The 13,260-nt window shown below is 45.1% G+C and overlaps 1 pseudogene; it reads right to left on the bottom strand.

Moving 5' to 3' along the window:
- Nucleotides 1–10,719: 10,719 nt before the first annotated feature.
- Nucleotides 10,720–10,838, bottom strand: LOC136637110 (5S ribosomal RNA; annotated as a pseudogene).
- Nucleotides 10,839–13,260: the final 2,422 nt, after the last annotated feature.

The raw sequence follows: 13,260 nt of genomic DNA, 5'->3' as shown, positions 1-13,260 counted from the left end.
GTAAGCTCTCTCTCTCCTCCCTTATGAGGAAAGGCTGCAGCATTCTTCAGTCTAGAAAAGAGGTGCCTAAGGGGGGGACATGATTGAGACATGCAAAATTATGCAGGGGGTGGATAGGTGTATGCTCTTTTCCCTCTCACACAACACCAGAGCCAGGGGACATCCACTAAAATGGAATGTTTCAGTGAACTGACAAAATAAAATATTTCTTTACTGAGCGTGTAATTAGTCTGTGGAACTCCTTGCTGCATGATGAGGTAATGGAGTCTGGTGTAGATGCCTTTAAAAGAGGGTTGGACAGATTTCCAGAGGAATAGTCCATCATAGATTACAAGCCACAAAGGGTATATGCAGTCTGAGATTAGTGGGTTGCTCATCATGAGGGCTAGATAGGAATTTTTTTTCTGTCATCTGAATTTTTTCGCCTACCCCAGACTGGTGAGGGAGGGACAGTATGTTCAGTAGTTTTCATGTTTTAAAAATTGGTCACTTGTGTTTAATAAGGTGGTCTAAGTTAAACCGAAGTTGCAGACTGGTGTCTTCATTGGTAGCGCTAGAGTAAATAGAATGCCAGATGCAGGAGAGTGGCAGCGACAAGTAAGTATCTTGTCATCTGTTTGCTCACTGAGGCATCTGGTGGACCACTGTGTGATATGGGAAGCTGGACTAGATGGGCCCTGGGCCTGATCCAGCAGGGCTCTTCTTATGGTCTTATGTTCTTTCCCTCATTTCAGATGGTGGAGGAAGGCCTCTGATGAAGACCTCAGAGCATGGATGGGCTGATGTGGACAGGGAGTATGCAGAGCCTGAAAACAGTGAACTTCTCCTTGGGTTTAATTTTCAGTTTGAGATCTATTCCTTTAGAGACCAATCTCAGGTCTGAAATATGTGTAAGGGTGGATAACATGCTGTTACTGAAGCTTTACTGATTTGAAGTGTTCAGCGTTTGCAAGTAAAATAATGTTGACCCCACACGCTGCAACTGTTTCTGGAACTTATTATCTGCTTTGTTAGGTTCAGATGGCTTTGAGATAAGAGTAATTCAATTAGACATCTTGGTAATTATTAATGCCGACTTCTGCATGCTGCAGTTGGGGGTCACGTTTGTTGGTGGCCTTATTGTCCTCAAAGACTATCTTGTGAGTGCGTCTGTGCGCATTTCTGTCAATTTTCTCCCCAAGACTTCTCTCTCTCTCTCTCTCTCTCTCTTTTTCTGGACATTTTTCTGTTTCTGATAATGACATTCTCTAAAAACAGTTCATACTTAGAAAGCGCCCATATTGAAAAGGACATTTGTGTAATTAAAATGATAACCAGTCTCTAAGAACCTCTGGTCATTGGGGAGTTGCAATAGATGTTAATAATAATAATAATAACTAGGTATTTAGATACCACCTTTCTGGTAATCGGATTACTCCTCTGACTTTATTCAAGGCGGTTTACATAGGCAGGCATTTCTAAATCCCTCAAGGGGATTTTTACAATCATAAAGGTTCTCTCTTTCAAGAACGTTCAAGAATGTTTGGCAGTTCTTTATGCTGGCAATGCATTCCTTTGAGACTATGGATCTGTTCAGGCATTACATTTCAGGTACAGCTTGACATGCTACTTTACAGTCACAAAAGTGACTCTGTCTTACCGTGTGCAGTCTTGCAGGGATGGCTAAAGTAAGACTTCAGCTTAAAGCAGAAACCAGTTTCTGCCACCCTTTTGCATTTTTGGGCAGACATTTGCACAAGCATGTTCCCCCTCCCCCATCATCACTACTGCTGACTCCCTACCTCCATACCACTCTATACTTCTTCTGCCTAGGCAGGGAAATCCTAGAAGTGGAAGAGCAACCTGTTTTGATGAAGCACCATGTAGACTGGGGAGGTGGCAGGTGGGTACCTCTACCCAGTTTACCTCTCCCCAGCCTACTGCTCAAAGTGGCCTCATGGATGGGTTGCTCTTGATGCCAATCTGTCTCATCATGGAAATGTAACTAACTGTGTGAAACATGCATTCCTTTACAGAGAGGTGTCCTTAGGAAATGCAGTTGGTGGTCACTCCTACCCCAGGAACATTCCTCTGGCACCATTTTTATTTTTTCAGCACCTAGTTGAAGTTCCTGAGTTTTCTCCTGAGACTTTGATAACAAATAACAGAAACCTCTTTTATCTCCAGCAGCTCATAGATCTCCAGCAGCTCATGGATCGTTTTAGCAAGGCCTGCCAAGATTTTGGACTGACAATCAGCCTGAAGAAAACACAGGTCATGGTTCAGGATGTGGACTCACCTCCCTGCATTACAATCTCTGCGCATGAACTGGAGGTTGTCCATGACTTTGTGTACCTTGGCTCAACGATCTCCGACACTCTTTCTCTCGATACCGAGCTAAACAAGCGCATCGGTAAAGCAGCTACCACGTTTTCCAGACTCACAAAGAGAGTCTGGTCCAACAAGAAGCTGACAGAACATACCAAGATCCAGGTCTACAGAGCTTGCGTCCTGAGTACACTTCTGTACTGCAGCGAGTCATGGACTCTTCACTCACAACAGGAGTGGAAACTGAATGCTTTCCACATGCGCTGCCTCTGACGCATTCTCGGCATCACCTGGCAGGACAAAGTTCCAAACAACACAGTCCTGGAACGTGCTGGAATTCCTAGCATGTATGCACTACTGAAACAGAGACGCCTGCGTTGGCTCGGTCATGTCGTGAGAATGGATGATGGCCGGATCCCAAAGGATCTCCTCTATGGAGAACTCGTGCAAGGAAAGCGCCCTACAGGTAGACCACAGCTGCGATACAAGGACATCTGCAAGAGGGATCTGAAGGCCTTAGGAGTGGATCTCAACAAGTGGGAAACCCTGGCCTCTGAGCGGCCCGCTTGGAGGCAGGCTGTGCAACATGGCCTTTCCCAGTTTGAAGAGACACTTGGTCAACAGTCTGAGGCTAAGAGGCAAAGAAGGAAGGCCCATAGCCAGGGAGACAGGCCAGGGACAGACTGCACTTGCTCCCAGTGTGGAAGGGATTGTCACTCCCGGATTGGCCTTTTCAGCCACACTAGACGCTGTTCCAGAACCACCTTTCAGAGCGCGATACCATAGTCTTTCGAGACTGATGGTTGCCAACTAACAGAAACCTCTTTTATAAACAGCTGTTTAATCTTTTTGAATGGTATATTTTGGATTTCGGAGTGTATTGTTTTAAACTGGTTTAAACTGGTGCTTTTATGTTTAAAATGAATTGTAAGTTTCCTTGAAGACCAAAGTTAGCGGAGAAGCAGAATTTAAGTACATATAAACAAATTAATCCACTTTTCTCTGAGAACTTTCTTTTCTTATTAACAGTATTAATTAATTAACAGTATTTATATACCGCTTTTCAACTAAGAGTTCACAGAGTGGTTTACAGAGAAAAATCGAATAACTAAATGGCTCCCTGTCCCAAAAGGGCTCACAATCTAAAAAAATGCAAATGAATACCAGCAGACAGCTACTAGAACAGACAGTGCTGGGGTGAGGTGGGCCAGTTACTCTCCCCCTGCTAAAAAAAAGGAGCACCCACTTGAAAAAGTGCCTCTTACCCAATTAGCAGGGGTAGAACCTTCTTAACCTTATGGAATGGCTGTTTGGGGATGGGATGGAAGGGAGGTGATAGAACATGGTGGGGGTTTGCACAATGGGGAGGAGATGGAGCAGGGAATTGGGTCCAAGAAGGGGACAGGTTCAGTGGCAGCTATGCCCAACAAATTCTTATACCCTTCTCAGACCTGATCTGTCTTCACTGGTCAACATAGGCTTACTCCAGCAATATTGCTGGTGCAGGTCCAAGTCGACCTGCTAAGCCCAGGAGGGCAAGGGACAAATGTTCCCTTACCACAAGGAGGACTCAACATGCCAAAACTCACCCACAGGATACAGTGAATGCCACATTGGCACTGCTGCATCACTGTGCGCAGAGTTATAGTGGGCTGCCAGTTATGACTAACTTTGTTTGGATATAACCCATTGTTTTTATTGTTAACTACTTTGAGTTTTTTTTAACTGAAAAGCAGTGTACAAATATAAAATAAATAAATAAAAAGAGCGTAGAATCACAACTATATTGTGCCAGTTTGGACACTGGCATAGCAGCCGCATGGCATGACAGGACCATAGGATCTGCCTGCTTTAGGCTCAGCTTCTATATACACATACCTGGGAGTAAGTCCCATGAACTCAATGGGACTTCCTTCTGTGTAGATACGCATAGGATTGCATTATTAATAATAGAATTATTAGAAAACAATTATGTTTGAGGGTCAAAGCAATTCTGAACTTTAGTTGTTTTGGTCATTTAGGGTGAAAATTCAGTTTTACTAGCTGTCGGCTACCTTTTTCAAAGTACAAGATTTTTAAAAAGTGAATTGCATTTGAATGGACAAACCTCAGGATTTTAGTTCTTAATTTATGTAGCTGGTAAACAAAGAAGTTGTTTTTAGTGCACAAGATCTCATGAAGGCTATTCTCAGAATTTTTTTTTCCTTTTGGGGCGGTGGGGTGGGGGAGAGACTTACCTAACAACCCAAATGAAAATATTTGGGTTCAATTTGTCTCCGTGGTTGCAGGCTTGAGAATGTTTTTGTATGCCATATAAGGAAATATTTTAATGGGTGGGTCTGAAGCCAACCAGGACCTTTTTGAGGGAGGGGGGGCAACATTTTTGTGGCCATGGATTGGTACCCACTTTGACCACTGTAATGTATTGTAGAGTGAATGGAAATGAAACCTGGAAGCAAATGCCTTCTTTGAAAATGCGTTTCCCTTAATCACACTTGCGTTTGTACCGTCTCCATTGTACTCTCTAAAATTTCACAAATGAAAAGAGACAACTCACTCACTTAAGATGACTACCCAGAAGCCACCACACAAACATAATCCACTCCACTGGTGTATTATGTGTTAGAATATTGACCATACCAGTTATATTTAAAAAAAAACACAAAACTTTTAAACAGGCTAAGGCAGGCAGAAAGTAGATAACAATCTACTGAGAGATCGCAGAGCTCCTGGGTTCATGAAGCAAGTTTTCCACCCACACACTTGTACACACAGTGGTCTTTTCAGACATTGCAATGAACATACATAGGTAAGAGGTGCTTCTCACCTCCCGCCCCCCCACACCTTCATTACACACGCAATAACATCTGAAAAGTGCCTATTTTGACAGATTATTTGGTAGTTTCTCTGGAGATCAAAGAGCTCATTAAATCCTTGTGGTACAGCCAATGTTATCATAGTCATTTTTAAGTTGACTGAATGCTTCCTTGGTCAAAGAACATAAAAATCAAAGTAAATACTGGCAAGGTGGTTTTTCCCCCCTTTCATTCAGCAGTTTGGCCTAAGATATTACTCAACCAACAGTTACAACTTATGACTCTGAAAAAAGAAAGTCATTACCAGCTTGATATACTGCAGCCATTACTGAAGTTAGTCTAAACAAAACAACAGAAGGATGGTTGTCAGCTTTCCACCTGTGCTAACAGCAATTTCTCATTTTAGGCCCAGTAGTCACTGTATGTACTCTTTCCCAGAAAAACATGATGCACAAACAAGTAGGTTTCTATAATTAATCAGGATTGATGGCTAAGTTACAATCAGGAAGAAACATATCACACTTGGAGGGACTATTAAGAGCTGGCCAGGCCATGAGGTCAATTGATGCAATCACCTCAGGCAACAGGCAAGTAGAGGGACACCTAGAGGAACAGAGGAACATCTATCCACCATTTTCCTCCACTCCTCCTCCCGTTCCCTGGGTTGGAGCCCGCCACTCTCTTCCACCCTTCATTGTCCACTCCATCTTCCTTTTCTTTCTCTGGACTAGTGCTGTCCAGAATGGCTCTGGGGGCAAGGGGGAGGGGCCACTTACATGGTGTGTTGAGTCGGCTGCAAAACACAGTGCTGTGACCCCCCCCCCCGGGGATGCTACTGTGTAAGAGGAGCAACAGTTGGCACATCATCAGGTAAGGGGGGACAGCATTTGGCACCCTATTGCAGGTGCTGGGTGCTCATGGGCCAGTCCTGGTACTATTACCCCCAACATAGCTGAACATGACCAGTTCTAGAAATGAACTGTGGTAGTGCTTTGCAGCCTTCATTGGTGTCTGGTTTGTTTGGAAGCAGTTGGAAGGGAGAATTCTTATTTATAGTTTTGTACTAGGTTGCCTCTTCCACCCTCTTGGAACTGGACCTGTCTCCAAGGTGAGTTGACACTGAGAACAAGGACCTTTTGTCTAGAGATCTGGTTGCCAATCAATCAGAAAAAAAATGACCCAGTTCCTTAGCCTGTGGACCAGCTGCCAGACAGTGCATATGTCACAGCCAGAATCTGAGGTTAGTTGCCAGGATGTATTTTGTAAATTCAGTTTTTTAAAAATTAAAAATGGAGATGAACAAATTGGTATCTTCCAAATGGATCCTGGAGTGCACAGCTCTGGACCTGTCAGGGCCAAAAAAAAAAAAAAAAAAAAAAAGTGGGAGCCCTAAACATGAACAGGGCTACTAAGCTGAATTGCTGCTTTGGTGGCTGCACTGGCTACTGGTTAGTTTTGACCTTCAAAGTCCTTTACAACTCAGAGGCAGGATACTTGAGGGATTGCCTTCTTGTGCACATTTCACCCCACCCCCTAAGACAGGGAAGTCAAACTCTTTCATAGAGGGCTGAATAGCATTCATGGTGTCTGCTGAGAGCAGGATGTGACATTGTTAAGCAGCAACTGCTATCATTATAGCAGGTGATGACCATTAAGCAGATGATAAGCATTCTGTTATTGCTTAGGAACTCATTAGCTGCAAATGACAGAAGAGAAAATGTGGAAATTCATTTCACATTTTCAAGATATGGGAGAGCCCAATTATCATGCTGAGAAAGTCCACTTATAACTGGGGCCTGTTATATTGCTTCCAGGGGTCACATTTTGACACCCCTGCCCTAAGATCATCAGAGGGCTCCCGTTTGTGATGCTACCCTGGACTGAAATTAGGTGGCGGTGGCAAGATGGAGGGCACTCTTTTCTGTGGTGGCACCTCAATTCTGGAATGCCCACCCTTTTGATTTGGAAACAGCACTCTTGTTAGAAGCTTTCTAGCATGTCTTGAAGACATTTCTTTTTTCATTTTGTCTTCTGATGGTTTTATACTGCTGTTATGGCCTGTTTAAATGGGGTCGTTTTATGTTGCTGATGCTGACCTAGAACCCAATCCTGTGGTCCATGTCGTGCCTCCACGGTGTGGACCACAGTCGCAAATGTGCCATAAGGCACATTTGCGGGGCTTACCACCGGGCTCCTGCCAGAACTGGCTCACCACTGGCCCACGCTGAGCCAGCATCCAGCGGGGGCCCACGTTCCATGGCTCAATGGTGTCTCTGACCGCTGGGTTGTGGAACGGGAAATGGGAGCGTGTCCGGGGTCTTGGGGGAGGTGTTCTGAGGAGGGGTGAGACGTAGCTGGGGGCATGGGGGAGGTGTGTCAGGGGGCGGGAGAGAAGCGGATCCGTGGAACTGAGCTCTGCAGGCCCCAGGGTGCTCGGGCAGGTCTATGTGCCCTACACGAACGCCTTCACTTTAGCGGTGACCAAACAGACGCCACTAAAGTGAGTAGTCCCACTGTGGGGCTGCTTCCCTTACTTGGGGGACAAACGTCCCCTTCTCCTGAGGAGCCTCCCGCAGTAGGGCAGGAGGTGCTGGATCTGGCGGGAGCTCTTTGTGGAGCCGCCGGGTCCCACAGCTCCAGGCAGCTCAGGATTGGGCTGCAAATGTATTTTTCTGGCTGCTCTAATTGTTGTTTTATTTTTTGATGTCTTACAGACCAATCCTATGCCAGCTGGGTGCCAGTGTAACATGTGTTGCACTAGTGGAAGCTGCTTTACAGCAGTTCCAAAGTAGCTTTCCCAGTATTAGCTGCTGTCAGGGAGGCTGGAGCAGCCTCTTGTGCACTGGTGGATCACTGAAGATTCGCCAAAGCAGGTAAGGCCTTGCAGGGGGTGGCACAGGGAGGGGGAGTATGAGGGAAGGTAGAAAGGAGCAATGGGTGGGTAGAACAGGGTGGATCATTGAAGACCCACCAGAACAGGTAAGGCTTTGCAGGGGGTGGAATGGGGCAGGGGCAGGGTGGGGGAGGGCAGAAAGGGGTAGGGGTGGGTGGAACAGAGTGGTGAAGGGGGCAGGGAGGAGGGCAGATTGGGTTCAGGAGGGGGTAATTTGGGGGCAGCACCCATCAAATCCTGATCCCCATTCCCTTATCTTATCCGCCTTCCCAAGTCTGTACAGACTTGTGCCAGCTATAGAGTTGGTGCAATTCCAGGTTCACAGCGGTTTTCTCTGGGGCAAGAGAACAAATCAGCAACTGCCATGAGGAGGTGCCCTGAAACTCCCCTGTGGGGTGCAGCAGAGCCCATACTGGCGCCACTGCATTGCTGCATGGGGAGTTATGGTGGATTGGGCTGTTAGATCATGTTTTATGCTATGGCTTGCTCTCTTAAATCTTTTACATTGGGTTGTGAGGCATTGCTGATTTTACATATTTTACTGTATTTGTGTTCTTGGAAGCCTGCTGGAGAGTCCCTTATTTGGGGAGAACGGCAAGGTATCAATTGGTTAAATAAATAAATAAAATGGCGTGAATTTTTGTTTGCAAGCCCTAATTTGTGGGGCATGTTTCAGAACGATCAGCTCACAGCGAAGTCTCCTCTCCATCACAGTCACCGCCATCACCACTACCAACATCACGGGAATTTAAACAAATTTTTAAATGCACATTATTCATAGATAGTATCATTTTGTCATAATTGCCCATTCTGCTTCCCGCACTGAACAGTGGTCTACTCCGACAGCATACAGAGAAATGAGAGTCGGATCCTGCTGATTCTCTTTTCGCAGTTCCCATATTCGTAATTTTCACACATAGAGAAGAAAAATGGTGTGAAAAGTTGTAACTGACATTGCCGGTCAGCAGGAAACCTGAAAAGAGATATCAAGATTAGGCTGTGAGTAGTGACAATAGCAGAGCAGTACATTTTATGTGATACATGGAGTTGTAGGGAGCAGGTCATCCTGGCTTTCAAGGGGCAATCTTTGTGTTACTGATATCCCCACGGCTACAAGTCCTAAGCACCAGGCTTTGAAAACTGACAGGCAATTTGCTAAGGTGACTTTTGCGCACCAGGCAGAGCGCATTTTAGGACCATGATTCAAGACACCCCTCTTTCAATAAAATACAACAAACGTTCTATCTGCAGCTGGCTATCTATCTTAGGCTGTACCAACAGAAGCATTTTTAGTGAGTCATCTGTTTTTAATACATGAAATTTAAATGATTTTTCCTATTACCAAAACCTCAATATTCATGCTTTTTTGAAAAGCAGAACAATCACTGTCATTCCTCATAGGCAGCAAAGGCGTTTTTCCATTTGCTCTTTTTCATTCCTTATGACCGTAACATGCAAGAAACAAAATACCTTCAAAAAGTAACCGGTTCTCACTTTCACTAGTTGAACTCTCAGTTTAACAGACCTCAATTTAACAGGCTTGGGAAACAACAGAAGTTATCAGCCCAATCTTATTCTTTTCCCTGCCCCATCACAGTGAAGGCAGCGCAAGTGCAGGAGGTTTCAGCAGGGAAAGGGGACTGTAAATCACGTTACCCCTGCATAAGTCTCCTGACCATCACTGGATCTCCTTGGATCTGCGCTGGTGATTTTGCCAGCACAAGTTCAAGGAGAAAAAGGGGGTGGGCAGGCTGTTGCCAGAGGACTCAACACAGGCATTCTGCAATGGATCCATCCCCTCCCGTGGCTTCCCCATCCCCATTCTGCCCCCTGCCCACAAAGTTTTGCCCCCTCTCTGCCTCTTCTGCCCTCCCACTACCCCCTCCTGCCTCTACCATCATCTTACCTACTCCAGTGAATGGAGACATTGGCACTGGCGGATGCAGGAAGGAGCAGGCCTCCCCCTGGCACTCCCAGCAACTCTTACACTGTTGGAGTGCCTTTTGCAGCAGGTGCTGATCACTTTGTGGCAATCAGTGCTGACACAGGAGACTTGTGGCTGTCAGGCAAAGAGGAAAAGTTTGGGATCTCAGTTATCTGCTCCATTAAAAACTAGTTTTACACATTTTGCAACTATGCATCTTCATTGACTTCAATAAGTTCAGATTTAACAGACTTTTGGCATTTAATGGACTTCATCCCCATTAGACTGTTAGTTAAAACGTTCACTGTACTTGGTCCCTGTTTAACAAAATTGCTCCCCACTGTTAATTAACAGCCTAATCCTATCCTTTTCTCACTCCCTGCTGATGCAGCTGTGCCAGAAAGGCTTGCACTGCATCTTGCGGGGGAGGGGGGCAGATCAGGAACCTTTGGGGAGGTGATGGAAAATATTTTCTGTCACTTCCTTGTAAGCCCTCGACTGGGTCTCCTTGGACCTGTGCCAGCACCTTAGGGGAAAGGGAGAGTGGCAGCTGCTATGGGATAGGATTGCATCAGGGGAAAGCCAGTCATGCTAGGTGCCACCCTCTCCCACCGCCATCATGCCTGCCCTCCCCCATTCTGCCCTACCTATGACCTGTTCTGCCCTCCCCTGTTCCACTTTCCCTGCCAACCTACCTTCCTTGGCAGGCACTCTGTGTCCTGCCACTATGCCAAAGCCACTATGGTTGGCAACCTTCAGTCTTGAAAGACTATGGTATAAGCCTACAGCACCCAGTATTCCCAGGCGGTCTCCCATCCAAATACTAACCAGGCCTGACCCTGCTTAGCTTCCAAGATCAGACGAGATTGGGCATATGCAGGGCCACTATGCTGAATGCTCTGAGTGTTTTCAGAAGGCCATTTGTGATGGCTGGAAAGTGCACCTTGCTACTATTACACTAGTTCCAGCAGTTTGGGGGAGGGGGGTACAATGGGCCATAACTGAAGCTTTAACCCCTTTCTGCCCAGCCCACAAGTGTACACATTTGATCCCTGTAGCAGATAGTGGATATGCAACATTGGGCAGAAATGGCCATTTAAGCTGTTTACCCATTTCATGATTTACATGTGTCTGTCTGTGGCATTTTGGTATATATTTGGAAAGGCAAACATAGTTTGGTGCATCATAATTAAGAATCTACATTATTTGACAAGACATTTTGACCAGCAAATGATTTGCAAATTGATTTCTGGTATTTGTTACCCTCTATAGTTTTTTCCCCTCCTCTTCTGTTTCCTAACTGTAGGTTATGGGTTGGTCTTTTCTAAAAGGAACTTTGAGCATTGGAGTCCCTATTTCACTTTCCAGGTTGGGGTTTCTTCCTGCCCTCATCTTCGTGTATATTTGAGAGTCTCTCTCATTTTAGTTGTTCTTCCTGTGATCACTTCACAAATTAGTACATTTGTAAAAAAAAAAAATTCTATTCATGATTACCTGCAGTGCTATAAATGAGGCTTATGTAGTGAAGTAGAGCAGAATAATTACCTCATTTGTTTTATGTCTGACATTCTTATTAATATACTTTACTCCAGAGCACTTTCCTAACTTTGCCACAGTGCTGCATTGTTGATCCACATTCTGACTGTTTGCTCTCATAAATCCACTTGATCTTTCTTTTTCCTTCCATGCAAATGTTGCTTATGTGTGTAGTTGTAGCATCTTATTTTTAAAAAGATTTTATGATTCGTGGAAAGACACACCATATACAGGGCCTGCAGCTTTTCAATTGTGCATTTACATCCTTGTGTATTTGATTATAGCATTTTCATAGGAAAAAAAAGAGTGCATACCTGCCATCTTTCTCGAAAGCATAAATTCATTCCAAGCTGCCACTGAAAATCCCTAACCCTAGCAGAGGAGGGTGAAGGTCGGTGCTTAAATTACTGTTCATGGAGGCATAGGGGGCCTGCCCCCCTTTCCTTTTGTAACAGCTTCTTTAGTAATGGGTTTTTAGAAAGCTGCCAGAGGAGTGTGCATGTCATAATTTGGCTAAAATTCTTGCTCTCGACTTTTAAGGAGATTTTTGGATTATGTACTGCTTTTAGGAAATCTTAATGTTTATGTTTTTATATTATATTTTATAATGTTTGTACTGACTTTCTGTACACAACTTTTAATGCCCACTAGGGGTACAAAGCATGATATAAATAAATAAATAAATAAATAAATAAATAAATAAATATAAAACTGGGGGAATAAGAGCTTCGGATTTGTAGATTTCATCAAAGTCAAGATGGAAGCCAAGAGCAAGAGAAAGTAAAAACCAGCTTTATATAGCACTTTGTATAGCACGATCAATGTACATGGCTCCTCACAGAGTAATGCAAGCAAGAAAATAGGCCTCTGGCCTGAGTTTACAACAGCATCAGTAGGGTGCAAACCCACTGGGGGTGTGTGAGTGTGACACCACTACTGGCCAAAATTGTGAAAATCTCAATATTTTTGAATAATACCAACATGTTATATATCATTTGATGTGTAATTTAATGCAAAATGCCATGAAACAAACCATGTTTAAATATCTGCATTCTATCAAAAGTTACAGTTAAATAAACACAACTGCCTTTTATAACAAAAAGTGGATTTTCTTAAATCAAAACTGACCAGTGAGACTGATTGTTCCAAGACCCAATGAGGTCTTATTATGACAAAGCAGGGCACTCATAAAGTCTTAGTATGAGTCCGCTTTCATTTCCACAGTGGCGGACCTCCCCAGCCCCAAATTTTCACAATTTTGGTCAGTAGTGGTGTCACCAGGGCTTTTTTTCTAATGTGACGCACCAGAACAGCGCTCCTGCACCTTTTTGATGGGCTTCCCCTGCAACAAGCAGCTGCCGCGCTCAGTTCTGCCTCCCAGCCCTGTGCCTGCCTCCCTCCCTCCCCTCGAAAGCGCAGCCACTGAACGAGGGTCCCCCCAGCCTCCCCCACCCAGCCCAGCCCTGCCCAACCCCCCCATAGGGCTCCTCTTCTCCTCCCACCCCATCCTTTCCCAGGCAGGCTTCCTCCTGCACCAGGCAACTCTGGCTGACAAGTGCGAGGGCGCAGTGAGCCCCGTTGACTCTAATGGAACTTACTTCTGAGGAGACAGGCAGAGGAAGGCCTCTGAGGCTGCAGTCCTCTCCACACTTTCCTGGGAGGAAGCCCCATTGACTCTAATGGGACTGACTTCTGAGTAGACAGGCAGAGGATTGGGCCCTGAGGCTGCCATCCTATCCACAGTAAGCCCCATTCACTAAAGTGGACTTCTGAGTAGACATGCA

This window comes from Tiliqua scincoides, chromosome 1, assembly GCF_035046505.1.
Source record: "Tiliqua scincoides isolate rTilSci1 chromosome 1, rTilSci1.hap2, whole genome shotgun sequence".
NCBI lineage: Eukaryota > Metazoa > Chordata > Lepidosauria > Squamata > Scincidae > Tiliqua > Tiliqua scincoides.
The sequence above is the reverse complement of the archived record's forward strand: the minus strand, read 5'-3'. Positions and strand labels throughout refer to the sequence as shown.